Source organism: Salmo salar, chromosome ssa09 (genome assembly GCF_905237065.1).
Source record: "Salmo salar chromosome ssa09, Ssal_v3.1, whole genome shotgun sequence".
In the NCBI taxonomy this organism is placed as follows: Eukaryota; Metazoa; Chordata; class Actinopteri; order Salmoniformes; family Salmonidae; genus Salmo; species Salmo salar.
The window spans coordinates 55418266-55443932 of NC_059450.1; the positions used below are offsets into that span (position 1 = coordinate 55418266).

At 45.2% G+C, this 25667-nt stretch overlaps 1 pseudogene; it reads left to right on the forward strand.

The window, feature by feature from the left end:
• LOC106611494 (ATP-binding cassette sub-family C member 5-like) overlaps positions 1-25667 on the forward strand; it is a 44985-nt pseudogene that overhangs the window by 5766 nt on the left and 13552 nt on the right.

The following is a 25667-nucleotide window of genomic DNA, read 5'->3' on the forward strand; positions in this document are numbered from 1 at the left end:
TGCTCACACTGCAATTATCCTACGCGCCATCCATTCTCACCTCCCATTGGGCTCGTTGCCTGTTGCTGTAATTAAGCTGAACCACAACGTTTAATAATAATGGATTTATTTTATGTAGTGCTTTTCATTAGAAGTAAAATCTTTAAGTCGCTTTAAAATACAAAACAAATTAAGTGAAATGCAGTTCTTTGGCGATGGTTTTCCACATAATGAGTCTAATTTAGTGTGAAATACTGGTTTGAAATGTGCGTTTGTGGAAAGATTATAATTTGTCCTCCAAAAATGCTAATTTCAATCACCAACTTAATATTAGCTGATCTATCACCTCACCTACTTTATGTCTGCGTAGTGCATACTAATTTGGAAAGATATACTGTAGGTCTACCATTGACTTTCTTCATCATGCCTATCTTGGTTTACAGTATGCTTACATGGATTGTTTCAAGAAGCTAATGTAAATGTATTATGATTATGCAGAGTAGGCATAAGTTTTCCGTAACCATTGATACAGGGTCAGGTGTTTTTGTCATCCCTCGAATAGGAAAAGGCTAGGACTGGGTGAAGGCTAATCTGATTCTAGATCTGTGATCAAGAGCAGCTATTGCTGAGTCAGTGGTCTCAAATTTCCTAATCTTAATCTCTTAATATCTCTCTCTCTCACTCTCACGCTCACTCTCACTCTCACTCATACTCTCACTCATACTCTCACTCATACTCTCACTCATACTCTCACTCATACTCTCACCCTACGGTCAGACTGGAGAGCCTGTGGCATGATGAGCTGAAACAGAAGGGGAAAGAAGAGGCATCCCTGTCCCGTGTCTTCTGGAGGTTCTGCCAGACCCGCATGCTGGTTGCCATCTTCGCCCTCCTCATCACCATGGTCACCGGCTTTGTGGGGCCTGTAAATACACTTAAAATCTGCTTTCTTTCTTTATTTTCTGCTGATTCAGCTAACATTGGCAGTCCTCATTCGGCCTGCATGCTGGCTCAGAAACTGGGGATGCGTTCCAAATAATTCCCTATTCCCAATGTAGTGCACTACTTTTGTCCAGGGCCCGTAGGAATTTGGTAAAAAGTAGTGCGCTCTGCAGGGAATAGGGTGCCATTTGGGAAGTACTCTGGGAAGCACTATCCCATTTCACACTAGTCTGAAAGTGTTTATGAAAACATAGCAGAAGATTACAAAGCTTTCGATGGTGAAACCCATATTAATCCTCCAGATTAGCCAGTGTGTACCATGGTCGCACTTTGGCCCAGAAATATGCAGTTATTTTCCAACTGCCCCACTTTGGGCTTAATTTCCCACCTCCTCCTACCTAAAATACCCCAAATTAGCATCGAACGGCAGTGAAACGCAAAAGTGCTGATAGTGCAGTACAATGCGGGCGCTTATTACAGCCATATTAAATTACATTTGTTACGAACCGGCTCTGAGTTCGCAACAAAAGGGAGACAACGTGGAGACAAGGAGTATCAAAATATATATTCATTAACTAAAGTAACTAAATAATTAACAACGGCGTGTGTAATCAGTAATCAGTAGTGTAAGTGAGTGTTTTGCATACCTGAATGTAATAATGCAGGGTGTTGAAAGGTGCCAAAGCAAATAACCAAAAAGCCACAAAACTACACAACAAAGTGTCTGCATGGAGAGAGTTTCCTTAATGACTGTGGAAGAGGTCTATTTATCCTGGGACCCAGCCGGGCCCAGGTGCTTCCCATTTAGCTGACGACCCTTCCAACTCCGCCCACCGGCATCCTAATAAGGAAACAAGAACAAAGAGAGAGAATACGGCAGACAGTGGGAGGGTCGTCACACACCCCCCCCATAAAACCGGGGACCAACAAGGGCCCCGGAACAACGTACCAGCCTCTGCGTCCCAAATTGACACAGGCCTCTGCGTCCCAAATTTATGAGGGGTTACATGTTCACCTTCCACTTGCCCCAGCCAACCTCCTTCTCCCCAGACCTCAGCAACCTTTGTGCACAGGAAGCAACATTTAAGAGGAAAGGCGAACACAAGACCAGGAGGGAACAGACAGGAAAGTTAGAACATGACAAAACCAAACAATGGTCAGTCACATAACACTCAGGAACAGGGCGCACAAGAGACCACATCAGCTACAAACGCAAACAACATCTCCCAACGGTTCATAGTCACTTCTCAACGGTTGTCATTTCCCAACGATTCATAGTCACTAAACTCATCGAATACGAGTACGAGTACAGACCAGAGGGTGTAATAAAGGCAAAAATGTCATGTGCCCTACTCGTCAGTGGCACCTGCCAATAGCACAATAACAGGTCAAATTTGCTCACAAACTTAGCTGCGCCCGACTTGATCAACGCAGTCCTCCCTCCGAGGAAGAGGAAATTAATCTGGCTTAGTGACTCCGTTTACCTTACGGTGGTCCGTTCCATCCGGTTTACTGACCAAGATACAGGGAGAAGCCCAACTGGAGAAAGAAGGCTCTGCTATCTTACTCTCCAGCATGTACCTGACCTCAGCATCCAGACAACGCAGTTTCTCTACAGAAACTCTATAGAACCGCTGACGAATGTGGTCAGCATCTCCAATGTCAATATCATGCTCTATCAAGTTTGTACGTGTAGGTGTCACAGAATACAAACCTGGAATTTTCCGAATCAGACCAACCAGCTCTTTCCGCCCGTCAACAGGTAGCTGAGTAAAAGGGCTATCCAAAATATCCAGTGTCTCTGAATTTTTCAATCTACCCTGCAGTATACAATCATCGGGACCAGGAACATTTGTCCTCATGCACAGACCTAGCATTGAAAGAACCAAGGGAAGTAACGGTATCAGCCAAACGAACAGGTTTACCATCCTCTGTAGACTTTCACTTTCGCATCAGAACATCCTCTTGGAGAAAATAACCATGTGCGACATCTCCCAAGTGTTCCACAGGCACAATTTGGTCACGCAACTCTTCTAATGTGGGGTCAGTCCGTGGCGCATTGATTAGATCGGAGCGGAATACAGATAACGGGATAACAGGGAAAACAGTGATAGACTTCTTTGTGGTATTCTCATTTACCGGAGCAGGGACCAAGTCACCATGGCTCATAGACCGCGTCACTGCACCCGCAGAGAACACCGCTGGGAAACTCTGCGCACTCTCATCAGGAATCCCTACAATTGACGGTTTAGTGGAAACCACTAGAGATGGAAACACGACAGGCCACACACGCTCACCAGCCAAGTTATTCCCAAGGATAACGTCGATACCCTCAATAGGCAACGAAGGACGCACCCCCACAACAACCTCACCTTTCACCAGTCCACAATCCAATATCAGTTCATGCAATGGAACTGACAGATTGTTCAAACCTATTCCCCTAATTAGAACACTATTCCCAGAATCAGTCGCAGCAGAGAAAGGTAACACAGATTCCAACACAAACGATTCCGAGGCACCTGTGTCTCGTAGGATCTTCACTGGCACTAGGTTCTTACTTCCTAACATAGACACAAAACCCTCCGTAATGAAAGGTAAATAGCCTGGGTCAATATGGACTTTCACATGCCCATGGGCCTGAGACAATGTGTCAGGAGTAAACTGATGTGGAACAGACGCAGCTAACGCCGTAGGCCTACACTTAACGTTAACACACGTACTGAATTTACCCCTAGACCTGAGAACCGGACATTCGTTTTTCCAATGACCTGAGCCTTGACAGTAGTGACACTCTTGACCAAAGTCAGTTTTACCACGGGAGTCAGGCTCAACCCTAGTTGAATAAAACTCTGCCCGTGAACCAGAGTATCTCGGTGAGCGAGGCCCAAATCTCTCCGAACGCCCCCACTCACTCCAAGTACGGGGTTCTACAAAAACACTTTTGTGAGTCAAAACATATTCGTCCGCCAAAACCGCAGCTTCAGCGACAGTCTTTACTTTTCGTTCGTTAATATACGTCGCTATATGACCAGGGATTGTGTCCTTAAATTGCTCTAGCATAATCAGATCACACAGCCCTTGAAAAGTCATAACCGCAGAGGCGGAACACCAGCGATTAAACTGTGAAGATAATTTTCGCGCAAACTCAACATGAGTCTGCCTATCATCCCTTTCTAAAGTTCTAAATCGTTGGCGGTAAGCCTCAGGAACCAATTCGTAAATCTGTAACACCGCCATTTTAACCTTATCATAACTGACACTGTCGGCTACACTAAGAGCTGAATATGCTTCCTGCGCTTTACCAGTCAGCACACACTGCAACATCAAAGTTCGGTCAGAATCAGGCCAACTCCTAACGTCAGCAACACGCTCAAACAACGAGAAGAACGTCTCAGGGTCCTTTTCATTAAACTGAGGCAACAACCGTAAATTCCCAACAATGTCAAATGTGTCCGGGGCACGACCAAAAGAGGAACGACCCCTAGGTAAATCTGCGTCACCTTCCCAGAGCAAACTCTCCCCTGAGAGCTTTCCTTCCCTAACCAACTCTAGTCGCTCTTGTTGCAGCTTGATTTTAGCACGCTCCATATCCTGTTTAAATTCCAATTCCTTTTCATATTTTAACCGATCAGCACGCTCCATATCCTGTTTAAATTCCAATTCCTTTTCATATTTTAACCGATCAGCACGCTCCATATCCTGTTTAAATTCCAATTCCTTCTCATATTTTACACGATCATGCTCTAGCTTCTCACAATCGTGCTCTAGCTGTAACAGAAGCAGCTCTTTCTGCTGTTCAAAAAGAAGACTACTAGGACTAACCGATGGAGCGGTAATTGTAACATATCGGGGAGACGGCGAGTCCTCAGCAGAGGCTGCCCCAGTGGTATCTTCAAGAATACCACTCTCCATCAGATTGGCTTTCAATATTAACCTAACATAATTTTTTTTACGTTTATCACTAATTTCAACCTTATAGTGTTCAGCAACCTTCAACAGCTGTTCTTTAGTACATACATCTAACAGTTCCTTTGATGGAAAGCGAATGAACTCGTCTACTTTAGACGCCATAGTAAAAAAAAAAATTCTCACTCAACCCCTCTACTGAGCACACCAGCCCACAAAAAAAATAAAATACAATCACACCGGGCACCACAGAAAAGAGATGAGAAATGGAGCTTCCCCAAAATCTACAATAACTCAACCCTAGTCTTCATGCAGATTTGCGGTGGGTAATTATGCACTGTTGCCCGCTGGCAAGGAAGTAACCCCCCAGCATGCTGGTAGATTTCACCAAGCCACGGATGTGCCCCCGAGACAACTGCTCAGTCCACAGACACCACACAAAAATAACAAACATTAACAATGCCCAACATATTCCAAAATGAAACACGTTGCTAAGCCTATCAGGGGAAAAAGGTTATAGCCCCGGGTAGTAAGTTTCACTACCCTATCCAAATCTCCCACCAAGGTACACAGCTGATTGTACTCACCTCCTCAGACCAACGTCCCAACAGCAAGTAGAACAAGCGTTTCCAGGCTAGGCAGGGGCCTGGAAACTAACCAATGTATTCTCTCCAACACAGCACACAAACCAAACAAACAAAGGCAACCAATACTAAGCACCAAACTCAAACTAACAAACAAAGCACCTCAATTTAACATACCTCCACGTTTTCTCCCAAACACAAGTTCAAGATCTCGGATGAGCCCCCACTTGTTACGAACCGGCTCTGAGTTCGCAACAAAAGGGAGACAACGTGGAGACAAGGAGTATCAAAATATATATTTATTAACTAAAGTAACTAAATAATTAACAATGGCGTGTGTAATCAGTAATCAGTAGTGTAAGTGAGTGTTTTGCATACCTGAATGTAATAATGCAGGGTGTTGAAAGGTGCCAAAGCAAATAACCAAAAAGCCACAAAACTACACAACCAAAATCAACAAAGTGTCTGCATGGAGAGAGTTTCCTTAATGACTGTGGAAGAGGTCTATTTATCCTGGGACCCAGCCGGGCCCAGGTGCTTCCCATTTAGCTGACGACCCTTCCAACTCCGCCCACCGGCATCCTAATAAGGAAACAAGAACAAAGAGAGAGAATACGGCAGACAGTGGGAGGGTCGTCACACATTTCAGATGAAAGCAATTAAGTTTTGAGTTCCCCAAATGCGATATTATTGAGTGGCTGTATTGTTTCCACCAGCTCTAGCTGTTTATTTGAATGTCATGCTAGGGCTACGTGTGGCGTGATACGTGCTAGCAGCTTTCCTCATCCCCTAATAGCGTTAACTGGATTTACTAGTTACACAATGACTCGTTTGTCTCACATTTCTGTCTGGGTGCTATGTAGGCCTACTGTATAGATTTATTTGGCATAGATTGGACTATACTACGCACTGGTAATCTTACTGTCAATATTTTAGACTGTGCCTATCTTTTCCATTCAGTCATAATAAAGTCTCCAGTTCACTCAACCTCTGTCCTCCAACATTTTTGTCTTCTGCCTCAAAATGCTAACTCTTTTGCTCACTCTTTCTCTCATCCACCCTCTCCTCCTCCTTTCTTACCTCCCCCCTTTCCCACCTTCACCGGTATTCCCATTCCCAGGCACTCCTGGTCCATGCCCTGCTGGAGTATTCTCAGAGTGTGGAGGGCTGGCTTCCCTACAGCCTCTCCCTGGTGGCGGGGATCTTCTTGATGGAGCTGATGCGCTCCTGGTCCCTGGCACTCATGTGGGCCGTCAATTACTGCACCGCCGCTCCCCTCTAAGGTGCAGCGCTCACATTCGCCTTTCACAAGATCCTCTGCCTTCGCAGCACCAAAGACATCAGTGCCGGAGGGGTGAGTGTTTTTTAGCCTGGTCCCAGATCCCAGATCAGTTTGGCTGTATAGCCAACTTCTCGGTTCATTGTCATGCCTGGTCCCAAACAGATCTGGGAACAGGGTATTTGTGTGATGGCGGACCAAATCAAGATGGCGCCGACAGATGGTCACCTCGCTTCAAGTCCTTAGGAATCTATGCAGTAATTAATTTTTTTATATATTAATACGACGTTCCCGAATCGTATCCTTTGTTCGGACCTCTACCCTGGACATTGGGACTAATCCCAGAGGCCGACCGAAAACAACATTTTAAGTCATTTAGCAGATGCTCTTATCCAGAGCGACTTACAGTAGTGAATGCATACATTTCATTAATTTTTTCCATACTGGTCCAACGTTGTCGTCGCAGGAGAGGCAGACCATCTACCACTTCCGAGCATATTACTCGCCAATGTCCAGTCTCTAGACAACAAGGTGGACGAAATTACGGCACGAGTTGCCTTCCAGAGAGACATCAGAGATTGTAACATTCTCTGTTTCATGGAAACATGGCTCGCTCGGGATATGTTGTCAGAGTCGATGCAGCCACCGGGTTTCTTCATGCGTCGCGCTGACAGAAACAAACATCTCTCTGGTAAGAAGAAGGGCGGGGGTGTATGCCTCATGATTTGCGACTCATGGTGTAATCATAACAACATACAGGAACTTAAAATAGCTTTACGGAGAAAGCACATTTTTACATATTCTGAGTACATAGCTCAGCCATCACGGCGAGCTATTCAGACACCCGCCAAGTTCAGGGCAACCTAAACTCAGAATTAGTATTAGAAATATTCTCTTACCTTTGCTGATCTTTGTCAGAATGCACTCCCAGGACTGCTACTTCCACAAGAAATGATGTTTTTGTTCGAAATAATCCATATATATGTACAAATACCGCCGTTTTGTTTGTGCGTACAGATCACTTATCCAAAGGCATAATACGCGAGCGTGAAACGAGAGACAAAAAGTCAAAATGTTCCATTACCGTACTTAGAAGCATGTCAAACGCTGTTTAAAATCAATCTTTATGGTATTTTTTACGTAAAATTGTGATAATATTCCAACCGCACAATAGCATATTCATTCAAGAAGAAAAAGAAGGACCGAGCATACGCTCACGGGACCGAGCATATCCAATCCCTTTGTTGCCAGGCAGACCACTCAGAAACTGAGCTCCTATTATCTGCCCAGTGACAGGAAAATGCTCAAACCACTTTCTGAAGGCTTTTGACAGCCAATGGAAGCCTTAGGAAGTGCAACGTCCCCCACAGACAATGTAGTTTCGATAGAGAATCAAAAGAAGAACTACAATTCTCAGACTTTCCACTTCCTGCTTGGAATTTTCTCAGGTTTTTGCGTGCCATATGAGTTCTGTTATACTCACAGACATCATTCAAACAGTTTTAGAAACTTCAGAGTGTTTTCTATCCAAATCCGCTAATACTATGCATATTCTAGTTTCTGGGCCAGAGTAGTAACCTGTTTAAATTGGGTACGTTTTTCATCCGGCCGTGAAAATACTGCACCCTAGCCCAGACAGGTTAAGTCCTTTTGTTCACCTGACCTAGAATTCCTTACAATCAAATGCCGACTGCATTATCTCCCAAGATAATTCTCTTCGATTATAGTCACAGCCGTGTATATCCCTCCCCAAGCAGATACCTCGACGGCCCTGAAAGAACTTCACTGGACTCTATGTAAACTGGAGACCATATATCCTGAGGCTGCATTTTTTGTAGCTGGGGATTTTAACAAAGCCAATTTGAGAACAAGGCCACGTAAATTCTACCAGCACGTTGATTGTAGTACCCGATCAAGCAAAACACTGGACCACTGCTACTCTAACTTCCGCAATGCATACAAGGCCCTCCCCCGTCCTCTCTTTGGCAAATATGACCATGACTCCATCTTGTTGCTCCCCTCCTATAGGCAGAAACTAAAACAGGAAGCGCCTGTGCTTAGTTCTATCCAACGCTGGTCTGACCAATCGAATTCCACGCTTCAAGATTGCTTCGATCACGTGGACTGGGATATGTTCCGGGTAGCTTCAGACAATAACACGACGTATACGCTGACTCAGTGAGTGAGTTTATTAGGAAGTGCATTGGAGATGTTGTACCCACTGTGACTATAAAAACCTTCCCTAACCAGAAACCGTGGATTGATGGCAGAACCACAGAATTTAATCATGGCAAAGTGACTGGAAACATGACCGAATACAAACAGTGTAGTTATTCCCTTCGCAAGGCAATCAAACAAGCAAAGCGTCAGTATAGAGACAAAGTAGAGTCGCAATTCAATGGCTCAAACACGAGACGTATGTGGCATGGTCTACAGACAATCACGGATTACAAAAAGAAAACCAGCTCCATCGCGGACCTAGACCCACTCCAATTTGCTTAGCGCCCCAACAGGTCCACAGAAGATGCAATCGCCATTACACTGCACAATGCCCTATCCCATCTGGACAAGAGGAATACCTATGTAAGAATGCTGTTCATTGACTCAGCATTCAACACCATAGTACCCTCCAAACTCATCATTAAGCTTGAGACCCTGGGTCTCGACCCCACCCTGTGCAACTGGGTCCTGGACTTTCTGAGGGGCCGCCCCAAGGTGGGGAAGGTAGGAAACAACATCTCCACCCCGCTGATTCTGAACACTGGGGCCCCACAAGGGTGCGTTCTAAGCCCTCTCCTGTACTCCCTGTTCACCCATGACTGCGTGGTCATGCACGCCTCTAACTCAATCATCAAGTTTGCAGACGACACCACAGCGGTAGGCTTGATTACCAACAACGAAGAGACAGCCTACAGGGAGGAGGTGAGGGCCCTCGGAGTGTGGTGTCAGAAAAATAACATCTCACTTAACGTCAACAAAACAAAGGAGATGATCGTGGACTTCAGGAAACAGCAGAGGGAGCACCCCCCTATCCACATCGACGGGACAGTAGTGGAGAAGGTGGAAAGTTTTAAGTTCCTTGGCGTACAAACCACGGACAAACTGGTAATTGGTCCACCCACATAGACAGCCTGGTGAAGAAGGCGCAACAGTGCCTCTTCAACCTCCGGATGTTGAAGAAATTTGGCTTGTCACCTAAAACCCTCATTAACTTTTACAGATGCACAATCGAGAGCATCCCATCGGGCTGTATCATCGCCTGGTATGGCAACTGTCACTCCCTCAACTGCAAGGCTCTCCAGAGGGTAGTGTGGTCTGCACAACGCATCACCGGGGGCAAACCACCTGCCCTCCAGGACACCTACAGCACCCGATGTCACAGGAAGGCCAAAAAGATAATCAAGGACAACCCACCTGAGCCACTGCCTGTTCACCCCGCTGTCATCCAGAAGGGGAGGTCAGTACAGGTGCATCAAAGCTGAGACCGTGAGACTGAAAAACAGCTTCTATCTCAAGGCCATCAGACTGTCCCCTCTCTCCACTGGGATTCTCTGCCTCTAACCCTATTACAGGGGCTGAGTCACTGGCTTACTGGTGTTCTTCCATGCCGTCCATGGGAGGGGTGCGTCACATGAGTAGGTTGAGTCACTGACGTGGTCTTCCTGTCTGGGTTGGCGCCCCCCCCTTGAGTTGTGCCGTGGCGGAGATCTTTGTGGGCTATACTCGGCCTTGTCTTAGGACGGTAAGTTGGTGGTTGGAGAGATCCCTCTAGTGGTGTGGGGGCTGTGCTTTGGCAAAGTGGGCGGGGTTATATCCTGCCTGTTTGGCCCTGTCCGGGGGTATCATCGGATGGGGCCACAGTGTCTTCTGATCCCTCCTGTCTCAGCCTCCAATATTTATGCTGCAGTAGTTTGTGTCGGGGGGCTAGGGTCAGTCTGTTACATCTGGAGTATTTCTTTTGTCTTATCCGGTGTCCTGTGTGAATTTAAATATGCTCTCTCTAATTCTCTCTTTCTCTCTTTCTTTCTTTCTCTCGGAGGACCTGAGCCCTAGGACCATGCCTCAGGACTACCTGGCATGATGACTCCTTGCTGTCCCCAGTCCACCTGGCCGTGCTGCTGCTCCAGTTTCAACTGTTCTGCCTGCGGCTATGGAACCCTGACCTGTTCACCGGACGTGCTTGTTGCACCCTCGACAACTACTATGATTATTATTATTTGACCATGCTGGTCATTTATGAACATTTTAATATCTTGACCGTGTTCTGTTATAATATCCACCCGGCACAGCCAGAAGAGGACTGGCCACCCCTCATAGCCTGGTTCCTCTCTAGGTTTCTTCCTAGGTTTTGGCCTTTCTAGGGAGTTTTTCCTAGGGAGTTTTTCCTAGCCACCGTGCTTCTTTCACATGCATTGCTTGCTGTTTGGGGTTTTAGGCTGGGTTTCTGTACAGCACTTTGAGATATCAGCTGATGTACGAAGGGCTATATAAATACATTTGATTTGATTTGTCAAACAGCCATCACTAACATAGAGAGGCTGCTGCCAACATACAGACTCGTATCACTGGCCACTTTATTAAATTGATTTAATAATGGTATCACTAGTCACTTTAAATAATGCCACTTTAATGTTTACTTATCCTACATTACTCTTCTCATATGTAACTACTGTATTTTATACCATCTATTGCATCTTGCCTGTACCGCACGGCCATCGCGCAACCATATATTTATATGTACATATTCTTATTCCATCCCCTTACATTAGTGTGTATAAGGTAGTCGTTGTGAATTTGATTACTTGTTAGATATTACTGCACTGTCGGAACAAGAAGCACAAGCATTTCGCTACACTCACATTAACATCTGCTAACCATGTGTATGTGACCAATAAAATTTGATTTGATTGATTTGACCCCACAGACAATGCCTTCAGTTCTGAAAGTGAAATGCACTTGCACTTCTAGTGGTTAAATTGCAGGTGTGTCTCAGATAACAAATAGTTTCATTGTATCAGTTTCATGAAACAAAAGTAAAAAAAACTTCTGCACTCTTGCAAAGTATAATTTTGAATTGTGCCAACGTCTCAGCCTTTTGTCTTTTTTCAAAGCCATGCACTACTATTGAAATAGTTTGGGTTCAAATCAAATGTCAGCTTATTCTCATTGCAGCATTTCCACTTTCTGTGAGTTAATTTAGTTCTCTTCTTTGACTGACTATGTCTTTGTCAAGTAAATGGTCTGTTTCAATGTGTTCTCCTATTATTCTGCGTCAATGTCCCTCCCTACAGCTGATCAACATCTGCTCCAGCGATGGCCAGCGGGTATACGAGGCAGTCTCAGTAGGCTGTCTGCTAGCCGGGGGTCCACTTGTGGGTATCCTTGGTCTGTCATACACCGCTTACTTCCTGGGACCCACTGCACTGGTTGGATCAGCCATCTTCATCTTCTTCTACCCTACTATGGTAGGAAGTTATCCACATGCTAACAAAGGAATGCACACCCTATGAAAGTACTGACTAATAAAATAAATCTGAACTGATATTGAAAGGAAAGTTACACACACCACTCTCCTCTGACACTGGTTATTTAACTCAGAGGCATCTTAGTGCTACCTTAGCTTCATACAGTTGTAGCTTATGTATAAGGTTCAGTTACTGAAAATATTGTCCACTGAAAAGGTAAACACCATTATTTTGCCAGCAGTTACCCCAGAAATGTTACTTGGAGCATGATTACTCTGAAATTCTCACACTCAGCACTTAGTAATTCATGAATTGTCTTTCCTGTTTATGGTATTAGTCATAAACATATTTTCCAATAACTGTAAAAACTCAAGTGAAAGTTCTTCACTTCAGACTGTTATTCTTTACAACACAACCTGTTTGTTCCCCTTAACTTTCCAAAACTACTCCCCCAAAACTCTCCTCGTGCCAGTCTGCCAATCTCCTGTTGACTTTATTGTTGGCCCTCTTAGAAATTCATGAGCTTCAGTCTGAAGACTGCCTGTTGGGGGCCTTTGTATTGATGTGGAAGCTGTTTATAGTCTGTTCCCTGCAGTAACCCTGCCGTACAGCTGATTCCCATGTGGCTCTGGTCAAAAGTAGTGCACTAGGGAATAGGGTGCTATTTGGGATATCGACTGTGTCTGCTTTCATTTCCCCCAACTGTCACTCAAATTTTCCTCTGTTCCTTCTTCATTCCATCCATGAAAGATGCTGGCGTCGTGTCTCACAGCGTATTTCCTTAAGAAGTGTGTGGTAGTGACTGACCGGCGCGTGAGGCTCACGAACAAGATCCTAGTCTGTATCAAGTTCATCAAGATGTACTGCTGGGAAAACGCATTCGCTCAGAACATCCACAGAGAATGACTGGTTGCACATGCACGCACACACACACACACACACACACACACACACACACACACACACACACACACAGAAATTCCACAAATTAACTTTTAACAAGGCACACCTGTTAATTGAAATGCATTCCAGGTGACTACCTCATGAAAGTGGTTGAGAGAATGCCAAGAGTGTGCAAAGCTGTCATCGTGGCAAAGGGTGACTACTTTGAAGTATACCAAATATAAAATATATTTTGATTTGTTTAACACTTTTTTGGTTACTACATGATTCCATTTGTGTTATTTCATAGTTTTGATGTCTTCACTATTATTCTGCAATGTAGAAAATACTAAAAATAAAGAAAAACCCTTGAATGAGTAGATGTGTCCAAACTTTACTGTACATTTGGGAGATGTACACATACATGAACACAAGAAGGGCAAGACGGGCACTTGACTTGGACAGCTGCAAATGGACCACAATTTTAAAAGCACATTTTATACCATTTATGGCTGCGAGGCCCAACTTGTCTCTTTTATTTCTATCCATGTCTGTAAGTGTGTCTCTAATGTTTTTTGAGGATGAATACAAAATGTACAGTGCCACACTAAGTTCCTGAAAGACTGTAGTGGTAATACAAGATGAGCTCACTGTCTTCTTTCTGTTCTCTCTCTCTCTCTTGTTCAGAGGAGAGGGGGATATTGGAGAGGGCTGGTTATGTTCAGAGCCTCACAGTGAGCATGGCTCCCATAGTCGTGGTGATTCCCAGTATCTGCACATTCACTCTACACATGGCCTTGGGTTATGACCTCACTGCAGCCCAGGTAAGCCCCTCTGTCAATAGCTTTTAAAGAATAAAGTGCTTTTTCAGGAACTGAGTGCTCTTTTCATAGCCTTGAATAGCTACCGGTAGCGTTTGTTGATGTTTGTATAAAATTCATAGAATGCTCCCAGTAGCTTTTAAAGAGGAGGAATTTCACTAAATTAACTATACTGGACCCCTCCTCCCTCTGTTGCTCCTTTCAGGCCTTCACCGTTGTCGCAGTCTTCAACTCAATGACCTTTGCCCTCAAGGTCACGCCCTTGGCTGTACAAGCTTTATCAGTGGGTTCTGTGGCAGTCAACCGATTTCAGGTAGAAAAAAGACAGACGAGATCGTTGTACAAAAATTGGGAATGATTGTCGCACTAAGTCAGCTAGCGTTCAGTCAGCATGGACTGTTGTCAGCACTTCAAAATGGACATATTAATTAATCAGCTCCTCATGCAAATATTCAATGTCCATCTGTGTCCATCTATCATATCTGTGTCAACAGAGACTCTTTTTGATGGAGGACCAAGAGGTTGTGATGGCCAAAACGGACAACCCTATGAATTCCGTGGAGTTCCGTGATGCCACGTTGGCTTGGGAGAAGGCCAAAGCTCCTGCTAAAGTCATCACTGTCCACAAGAAGAAAAGAGGCGGGATGCGACGTGTGCTGCGCAAGGAGAAACTGAGCCTGTATATCATTGCAGAGAAGGTGAAGGGGAACAACGAGAGTCCCAACGGACAAAATCTCCTCACCCACATGGAACAGGAGAGCCCCCAGAGCACCATCTCCTCCACCCAGAGCTCCACCATCCGCCCGCCACTGCACAAGACCCTGCATCGCATCGATCTGTGCGTCAAGAAGGTAAACGGCTCATTTACAAATATACACATGCACAAACACACTCTAAAGCATCGAGTCACTGGCACTGGACAGATAAATGGATTTAGCCTGCAGGCACTTTCAAATATAGTAGTTCAACTCATGAAAAAAAGAGAACGGCTGAAAGAATAGACAGTTAGAGGGAGTCAAGGTTGTACCACAACTTTGCACTTCTTTCCTTTGAAATGGACTGAGTGCATTTCAAGTACAAATCCAAACTATTACATCACTGGTATCATTCTAATCTACAGGGGACGCTGGTAGGAATCTGGAGGTGTCGGGAATGGAAAGAGCTCGCTTCTGTCTGCTCTACTGGGACAGGTGAGGATCTAGATCATTGGCCTTCAAATATCACCATCTTACTGGGGGTTTCCCCTACAAACCAGACTTGAAAGCATTTGAGGTATGTTTGATTAAGCCTGAAATTCACACTTTTGGGACTATTCCATTGGTTCCATTGTATTGGGCAAATGAAGTCAAATGCTGCTCAAGAATTTCCCTCTGGTGAAAGTATTTGCCTTTTGGCCCAGGTCAGCTTTACCTCTAGTATGTATTAACATGAGTCTTATCCCTGGTGTTCAACAGATGACCTTGCTGGAGGGCAACCTGGCGGCCAGTGGCGGCTTTGCCTATGTCGCTCAACAGGCCTGGATCCAGGCCTGGATCCTCAAAGATCCTGTTTGGAAAAGAATATGATGAAGACAAGTAAGATTGATTGATTGATTTTGTGTATTTAAAATCAACAACTCATTTTCTGTAGTCCATGACCAAACCACATTTGGATGTCATAGTTTGATAGTTTCACATTGACAAGGGCCAAAGACATTTCTAACTCAGGCTTACTCATTTCTCTCGACAATGACTGTGTTTCCCTCTCATGTTAACTCATGTCCTTGGCTGTGTTTCCTTATTAGGTATAATTCTGTGCTCGATGCCTGCTGCCTGATCCCTGATCTGACAGAGCTGCCCTATGGGGATATGACTGAGGTATGTATCAGACCTCTATTACATCTCTCTGTTGGATATCCTCTCAATATGAACTATGGCCACACTGTACAATACATTGACCTTACAGTATACCAAAGTAGCAGAAAGTGGAATAACTATGTACAAGGCTAGTAAGTAGTACATGCGTTTATAGATGGAATGTTTTGGGGTGCACTGTAGTATTTTATGAGAAAACACAAGTGTTATGTAACTATCTTTATGTCCTTATCTGTTCTGGCCTATGATGCCCATGTATTGAGAAATAATCCTTGATACATTTTGTCAACATTGTCTCAATGTTCTCACTCTAGATAGGGGAGAGGGGTGCCAACCTGAGTGGCGGGCAGCGCCAGCAGGTAAGCCTGGCACGTGCCCTGTACAGCGAGCGACCCATCCTACTCCTAGATGATCCTCTCAGTGCCGTGGACGCCCACGTGGGCTCTCAGCTCTTCCACAACGCCATCCGCACAGTGTCCAAGGGCAAGACCATCATCTTTGTCACACATCAGCTTCAGGTAAAATGAGCTTCTGATCATCTGAATGATGTGAGATACAGAATGATTTGCAGCAAATAAGTGACTTGTGTAATATGGCGACATGATCGGAAATGGTTTTCTTACTCCTGTATAATGCATTTATGATCTGAAAGGGCTTTCTTAGCTAGTCTCTTTTGTATATCTTTGGGATGCTTAATCTGAAAGGACTACTAGTGAAAGGAAATGAGAAAAACCCAATCTAGACTTTGCATTTTCCTATGTAGATACAGTAGCTCAGTGATCATTGTGCAACTTGAGCTTTCACACAAATCTCTCATTGACATTTATGTATTATGGCTAAGTTAAGGATCACAAGAATTTGGCCCGAATAGAGAAAGCTGAGGAAAGGGAGCCATATAGAAATATAGAGGAGCATACTATATCCCAGGATTCTGCAACAGGAGAATCACATATATCACTGGTGTTGACTCTCTCTCAGTACCTGGCAGAGTGTGACGACGTGATTCTGATGAAGGAAGGGCAGATTGCAGAGCATGGCACCCAGCTCATGGGAAGAGACCGTTACTACGCCACCCTCTTAAACAGTGTACAGCAGAAGGTAATGCCAACCCCGCAGCGCACCTCCAACTAGCCTGGTCACATATCTGTTTGTGCTGTTTTACTAACAGATCTGTGACTAGGCTAGTCTTGCCAACTTCTATGGTCATTGTCATGCATTGGCATGAGTTGGCAAGACAGCACAAACTGTAGCTCAGTTGGTAGAGCATGGTGCTTGAAATGCCAGGGTTGTGGGTTCGATTCCCACGGGGGGGCCAGTATGTAAAAATTTTATAAAAATGTATGCACTCTACTGTAAGTCGCTCTGGATAAGAGCGTCTGCTAAATGACTAAAATGTAAAAATGTCTGATCTGGGACCAGGCAAGTCCAGCTCTCCTTTATGTAAAAACACCTTTGTCATCCCTCTTTACACAATGACATCGTACATCCATCCTGCATAATTCATGAGACAGGAGAAGCCAAGCGGGTGGCTGGGAAATGTTAGCTCATACAAGGCCTTTCATTATTTATGCGTGCATTGATTTACCGGTGTTGCACCGCTAAAGACCCTGTCACCGAATCTGTTTAAATTACTTACTGGCCATTGTTATGGCTTCGCTGTGATTTGTGGGGTCTTATGCTGTAGCTCTCTCTGGCTTTCTTTCCTAGAACCTGGTGAAAAATAACCTGAAAAATAAGGAGAAGGAGGGAGAGGAAAAGGTTGAGTCCACCGCAACTGTCGCTAAAGTCGCCAGACCTCCGATGGAGAAAAAGAAAGGTGAGACTCGGCCGCTATGGATAGAATGTGTTAATGTGTTCCCTCCAAAACAGTTGGCTTGAAATAAGGAAATGACTCACATGGGTCTCTTTTTTTATTCCTTTCTTTTTCTTTCTTTCTTTCTTTCTTTCTTTCTTTCTTTCTTTCTTTCTTTCTTTCTTTCTTTCTTTCTTTCTTACCTCCCTCCCTTCCTTCTTTCCTTCTTCCCTCCTTCCCTCCTTCCTTCTTCCCTCCTTCCTTCTTCCCTCCTTCCCTCCCTTCTGCCCTTCTTTCCTTCTCTTTACTCTCCAGACCAGCTCATGAAAAGGAGGAGAATGGCTCTGGCGCAATGGCCTGGGATGTGTACAAGGCCAAAGCAGCTGGAGGCCCTTGTGCCTTCATTATCAACCTCTTCCTCTTCACCACCGGCTGCATCTCCTTCAGTAACTGGTGGCTGAGCTACTGGATCCACCAGGGCAGCGGGGTGAGTTTTATTTTTTTTATTTCGTATTTTTTTGCACTGGATCCAAATGATCATCCACTGGATTCAAATGATGATCCACTCGATCAAAATGATGGCCTTACACACAACTAGGATCAGATTACCATACCCCCAATCCTTATTAGAAACATTAGAATTAAAAAAAAGTGGCAAAGGGCAACTTCTGCCTACCTTGAGAGGGATGTCGCAGTATACTGTAGAGGCTTTGTCTACAACAAGAAAAACGACTTCTGCGCATTACTGAGTTGTATTGGGGAAAGTGAGAGCATTAATCTTAACACGTGTAATTAAAAAAGAAACGCGGTAAACATAATTAAAACAAGGGACGAGCCACCAAAAAACAGATGTGCTGCAAAGCTGTCGTCCATGTCAGATTTGAAGAATGCGTTTGGAATAGCGGCATCATTCGAAAGGCTGCTTCTTTCATGGATTCTGTCTTGGATTCAGCACTCAGCTGACTTTGTTTTATTTATCTCATTCATTAGATATAAAGTCTGTTTTTTCCGAGGCGGCCCTGTGTGTGTTTCCTTCATGGGGATTTGTTGCTCCATCTGCTATCAGAACACATCATTAATCCTGGACAACAAAACCAATGAAACGGTGGCAGCGTTGGCAAACGATAGCATGAGGCTCAACCCTCATGTTCAATACTACTTAAGAGTTTATGTGCTGACCATGGGAGCCGCTCTCTTCCTGAAGACAATGAGGGGGCTAGTGTTCGTCAAGGTAAGCATCTTGCTCAAATGTCTTTTAGAGTTATTCTTGTGGATTGTTCTCCCATCTCGATGTCCTGACCATTCATTGGCCTGTCAAAGGAGAGTGCATCACTGGGTGCTTCCCAAATGGCACCCTATTCCCTGTATAGTGCACTACTTTTGACAAGAGCTCATAGGGTACCATTTGGGACGTAATCAGGTTTTCATTGATTTACACTCAGGCCCTTACAAAGGAAAAAGGTGCAAAGTGTTTGTGGTAGAACCTTGACTCCCTCTAATTGTCTTATTCTTTCAGCCGTTTTCATGAGTTGCTCTGCTATAATTTGTGTGTGTGTGTGTGTGTGTGTGTGTGTGTGTGTGTGTGTGTGTGTGTGTGTGTGTGTGTGTGTGTGTGTGTGTGTGTGTGTGTGTGTGTGTGTGTGTGTTTGTGTCCCAGTCCATTTGGATATATGTCCCCTTTTCTTTGCTAAACTTTTCTGACAGCCTATTACAGAGGTCAAGTCCCCACGTAATTGTGTGCCACTAACTTTCCAAAGATGGCTAATCTTTTTTTTTTTTACCCCTAGCTGTGACGTGAATGTGTGGATGTTGGATATTCCATTAATAGATTTACTGTGTTTTTTCCTGCCGAAAGTAATTTCTGTACAATTGGCCAGACGTTTTTCATTGAGTTAACTTAGACTTAGGGTCATAACCTTTCTGTGTCAGCCTGCCAGACATTCATTTATGTATGAGTATTTGACAGATCGGCTGACACAAGAAACATTCCACTTGCTTAACAGCACAGTGACCAGGCCCGGCGCCAGGGGGCAGTTGAAATCGACAATGGGGAAACATTTAGAAAGCTAAGGTAACTGAGCTAAATGACTACCGCCCTGTAGCACTCACTTCCGTCATCATGAAGTGCTTTGAGAGACTAGTCAAGGACCATATCACCTCCACCCTACCTGACCCCCTAGACCCACTCCAATTTGCTTACCGCCCCAATAGGTCCACAGACGACGCACTCGCCATCACACTGCACACTGCCCTAACCCATCTGGACAAGAGGTATAGCTATGTAAGAATGCTGTTCATCGACTACAGCTCAGCATTTAACACCATAGTACCCTCCAAACTCGTCATTAAGCTCAAGACCCTGGGTTTCAACCTCGCCCTGTGCAACTGGGTCCTGGACTTCCTAACGGGCCGCCCCCAGGTGGTGAGGGTAGGTAACAACATCTCCACCCTGCTGATCCTCAACACTGGGTCCCCACAAGGGTGCGTTCTCAGCCCTCTCCTGTACTCCCTGTTCACCCATGACTGCGTGGCTATGCACGCATCCAACTCAATCATCAAGTTTGCAGACGACACTACAGTGGTAGGCTTGATTGCCAACAACGACGAGACGGCGTACAGGGAGGTGGTGAGGGCCCTCGGAGTGTGGTGTCAGGAAAATAACCTTGCACTCAATGTCAACAAAATAAAAGAGATGATCGTGGACTTCAGGAAACAGCAGAGGGAGCAGCCCCCTATCTACATTGACGGGACAGTAGTGGAGAGGGAGGAGAGTTTTAAGTTTCTCTGCGTACACATCACGGACAAACTGAAATGGTCCACCCACACAGACAGCATGGTGAAGAAGGCCTCAGGAGGCTGAAGAAATTAGTCTTGTCACCAAAAACACTCACAAACTTTTACAGATGCACAATCGAGAGCATCCTGTCGGGCTGTATCACTGCCTGGTACGGCAGCTGCTCCGCCCATAACCGGAAGGCTCTCCAGAGGATATTGAGGTCTGCACAACGCATCACCGGGTGAAAACTACCTGCCCTCCAGGACACCTACACCACCCGATGTCACAGGAAGGCCAAAAAGATCATCAAGGACAGCAACCCCACCCGAGCCACTGCCTGTTCACCCCGCTAACATCCAGAAGGCGAGGTCAGTACAGGTGCATCAAAGCTGGAACCAAGAGACTGAAAAACAGCTTCTATCTCAAGGCCATCAGACTGTTAAACAGCCATCACTAACACTGAGTGGCTGCTGCCAACATACTGACTCAACTCAAGCCACTTTAATAATGGGAAAAATGATGTAATCAATTTATCACTTGCCACTTTATATTATTTATATTAGATCATGTTTACATAAGCTACATTATTCATCTCATATGTATATACTGTACGCCATACCATCTACTGCATCGTGCCATCTTGATGAAATTAGATGTATCACTAACCACTTTATATAATGTTTTCATAACTTACATTACTCATCTCATATGTATATTCTGTACTCTATACCATCTACTGCGTCTTGCCATCCTGATGTAATGTATCACTAGCCACCTTAAACAATGCTGCTTTATATGTTTTCATACCCTACAATACTCATCTCATATGTATATACTGTACTCCATACCATCTGTTACATCTTGCCTATGCCGTTCGGCCATCACTCATTTATATATTTGTATGTACATATTCGTATTCATTCCTTTACACTTGTGTGTACAAGGTAGTTGTTGTGGAATTGGTAGATTACTTGTTAGATATTACTGCATGGTCGGAACTAGAAGCACAAGCATTTGGCTACACTTGCATTAACACCTGCTAACCATGTGTATGTGACAAATAAATTTGATTTCATTTGATTTTCCGGGGTTCTTGCATTTTAATTAAATTGAATTGTGCTTATATCATGCTATACCACTGTCACGCCCTGACCTGAGAGAGACGTTTTTCTCTGTTTAGTTAGGTCAGGGTGTGATATGGGGTGGGCATTCTAGGTATTTATATTTCTATGTTTTGGCCAGGTATGGTTTCCAATCAGAGGCAGCTGTCTATCGTTGTCTCTGATTGGGAACCATACTTAGGCAGCCTTTTTTCCACCTGTGTTTTGTGGGTAGTTGTTTTGTGTTTTACCTGACAGAACTGTGCGCTTTCGTTTCCATTGTTTATTATTTTGTTTAAGTGTTCTGAGTAAAAATAAATATCAAGATGAACACGCTGCACCTTGGTCCCCTCATTGCGACGGTCGTTACAACCACAATAAACAAAGTTCAAATGAAGAGACTCCAAGACCATTGAGTGCTTTTGAAGTGACAGGTTGGCGTGAAATCTGTAGGCTAATCTAATTCACCCATTACAAACAGCCTATGTGAATGCAGCCCTACACGCAGCCCTACATGCAGCCCTACACAGCCGTTTTACCAAAATAATGCAAACTAAATGCTGAAAGTAGTAGCCTAGTTGTTCATGCATGCAAACAAAAATACTAATAGCAGTTTGGCTTAGAATACTGCGAATGCGAACAAATGATTGCCAACTGAAGAAAACAGAGGTACCAATTTAAGCCTAGCAAACAAAATATCAGATTGATAAAGGCATGACACAATCTATATTTAGGCTAGTTACATTAACAGTAAACAAACACAGTGAACAAAAGGCGAATGGAGATCCAAATAACCAAAGCATAGCCTGCAGCCTACTATAGTGAGACGTAGCCATGCACTGCTGTCTTACCAAATAAATAGGCCTATAGGACTGCCTCAAACATGTAAAATCATGGCGCTCATGAGTTCAGCAGCATGTTGTGATATGGCACAATACACTTCTGTGGATCAAATTCCACCCACGTAATCAATTAAGCAATGCCAGCCTACCATAAACACGTTTCCAACACGTACAGTTCCACGAAAACCAACTAAGAGAACCATAATGATGAAACGCACCATTGTATAACGCACCATGCAGTTATACCCAGGGGTGTCATTTGGGTCCTTGCATTTGAGTTATATTAAATTATGCTTATCACGATATACTAGAGCTGTTCCGGTGACCGCCACACTGGCAGTCATGAGTCATGACCGCAGTAAAATTCCACGTGATCGTTGAGTCATGGTAATCTCCTGTAATGCACTCTGGACATGCTTTAGTAGTACCCAACTCACTTAGGACCATCAGGTCCTAATGGCCTGGTACTCAGGGCTCTATTGTCCCTCTAACCACTATGACATCAATGCAAATTCAATTCATATGCGCACTCTCTCCGGAATGGGAAAAATATCCTTTCTGTTTTATTCAGTGAAGTTCAATTATATTCTTCTAACTATAAAATTATATAATATAAAATGTAATGGGACTTATAAGTATATCTTGTCAGCTAATTGAACACGCCTACAGGCTATGGCATGGAGCATTGACATCCATGTAGGCCAACTCATATTCTGTTTTTCTGAAATATTTTTTTTCATATCCTAATGTGTCTTTAGACCTGACTAAAATAAATAATGGATTTATTGTGATGTTAATTGCAGTCAACTACCGTGAGACTCGGCAGTCTTGTGTATGACAATAACCGTCTGACAAAATGTCATGACTGCCACAGCTCTACGCTATACCACAATAAGTTCAAATTCCTAGAACATTGAGTGTGAAGTGACATGTAGGCACAAAATTGCTGTTGCGCTCTATCAGTACCATGGACGGTGCCCTATACACTAAAGCAAGGCCACTGAAAACCTGTAGGCCTATAGACTGGCTAAGGATGTCATTTTGCCATCCCATACCCTAGGTTTTTGCTGAAATAATGCCACTGGCTATACCACCAAGATTTGGATACAAACCAACCAGCTCGATTTTCTTACCTTTTCAAAAGAGTTCCAGCCTCCTTGATGCTCTGTGGAACTTCCTGGGTAATCGATCATAACGTTCTCCCTGAAATCTTCTTGTAAGATCCCCCTCAAATGCCAGCTGGATTAGTTGAGCATTCCTCAGGTGTATCATGCTTCTCCTGTCATGACTGAACACGTTTGTCAAAGTGGGAAATATATTCTCGCATGTAGCTGTGTACGCCCCAAAAGTCAATCCATGTAAAATGCGGTCAGCACGGTTGGCATAGTGGAAAAATGCCCAGAGTATCGTTGCAGGATATCAAGTGAAGTCCATTTGTCCCATTGGAGCCGGAGTGGGCGATTTCAGTCTACAAAAACTGCTGAGCGACACTAAACTCAGCTTCCGTCAAATCTGTTTTGTTTCTTTCACCTTTTCCACATCTAGAAAGTCATGGCACTCTGGGTCAAATGCTCACAGGGCCTCCACAAGTTGGCTGTTGTGTTCACTGAATTGTTCTGACATTTCACCAATGTTTGCATCCAAGAACAAGCTAGCTAGCATTAGCAACATAGCATATGTGTCATATGGCTGTTAGTATGTGTACATAGCTGTGTATGCTGGCAACGATTCTCTAATCTCTACTGCTATTATGTTTTGCATTTGTTTCGTCTGGGTGTTTGATAAAGCTTTCCTGAGTGCCGACAATCTGTTTACCAGAGTTATGACTGTTTCGATGTATTTGTTATGTTTATGTTGTGTCTGGCTCCTTGTTGGAACACATCTGTGTTTCTGTCTGACAGTGCACTGTTCGGGCTGCCTCGGTGCTCCACGACAAGCTATTCCACCGCCTCATTCTGAGCCCCATGCGCTTCTTTGACACAACACCTCTGGGCCGCATCCTCACCCGCTTCTCCCGTGACATGGACGAGGGTGAGGCACCCAATGATTTGCCTTGACTTCATACTCAGCGCACTGAGTATGGTCAGGGCGTGACATTACCCCCCGAAGGTGCGAACTCCGGCCGACAAAACCTGAAACCAAATGGGGAGGGTAGGGGGGGATGACTAGTGTCGGCCATGGAGCTGGGTTGAACGCCGCGCCTGGACTGGGCACCGGCGCTGGGGAAGGCTCCGGCCATGGAGCTGGGTTGGACGCCGCGCCCGGACTGGGCACCGGCGCATGGAGCTGGGTTGGACGCCATGCCTGGACTGGGCACCGGCGCAGAGGAAGGCTCCGGCCATGGAGCTGGGTTGGACGCCGTGCCTGGACTGGGCACCGGCGCCGAGGAAGGCTCCGGCCATGGAGCTGGGTTGAAGGCCGCGCCCGGACTGGGCACTCACGCATCTGGCCTCCAGTGCCGCGCCCGGACTGGGCACTCACGCATCTGGCCTCCAGAGCTGGACTGGACACTGTGCCTGGACTAGGCACCGGCACAGAGGAACGCTCCGGCCTTGGAGTGGGACTGGGGAGGCGCACTGGAGGCCTGGTGCGTGGAGCCGGCACAGGTGGCACCGGACTGGTGACACGCACTTCAGGGCGGGTGCGGGGAGCTGGCACAGGTGGAACCGGACTGGTGACACGCACTTCAGGGCAAGTGCGGGGAGCCGGCACAGGACGTACCGGGCTGGGGAGGCACACTGGGGGCCTGGTGCGTGGAGCCGGCACAGGTGGCATCGGATTGGTGACACGCACTTCAGGGCGAGTGCGGGGAGCTGGCACAGGACGTACCGGACTGGGAAGGCGCACTGGAGGCCAGATGCGTGAAGCCGGCACAGACTTCACCAGACTGCTGACAAGCTTTTCAGGTCGAATGTTGAGCAGAACACACTTGACCAACATCTCTCTCATCTCTCTCTCCCAACTTCTCTATCGCCTCCCTGACAGTCTGGCTCTTTAGGGTGTCTACGGGGAGCTGGCACAGATGGCACCGGTCTGATGACCCGCTCTTCCTCTCTCCGCTGCTCCGCCGACCACCCCCCGTGCCCCCCCCAAAACAATCTTGGGTTTTCTGTGGCCACCGTCCCCTTCCTTGGTGTCTCCTTCCAAGGAAGGGTCTCACATCCGGACATGATTTCCTCCCATGTCCAAAACTCCTTAACCTCCATAACACGTTGCTTGGTCCTGCATTGGTGGGATATTCTGTCAAGGTTGTGAGGAGAGAGGCGCAGCATGATTGGAGTTCCACATCTTTATTTTTGTGAAACTTAAACAAACCAAGAAACAAACAATGACCGTGAAGTACCGTAGTGCTACATGCACTCACTCAAAACACTAACACAATATCCCAACAAAGCAGGTGGCACCAATGATCCACTTAAATATGATCTCCAACTAGAGACAATGAT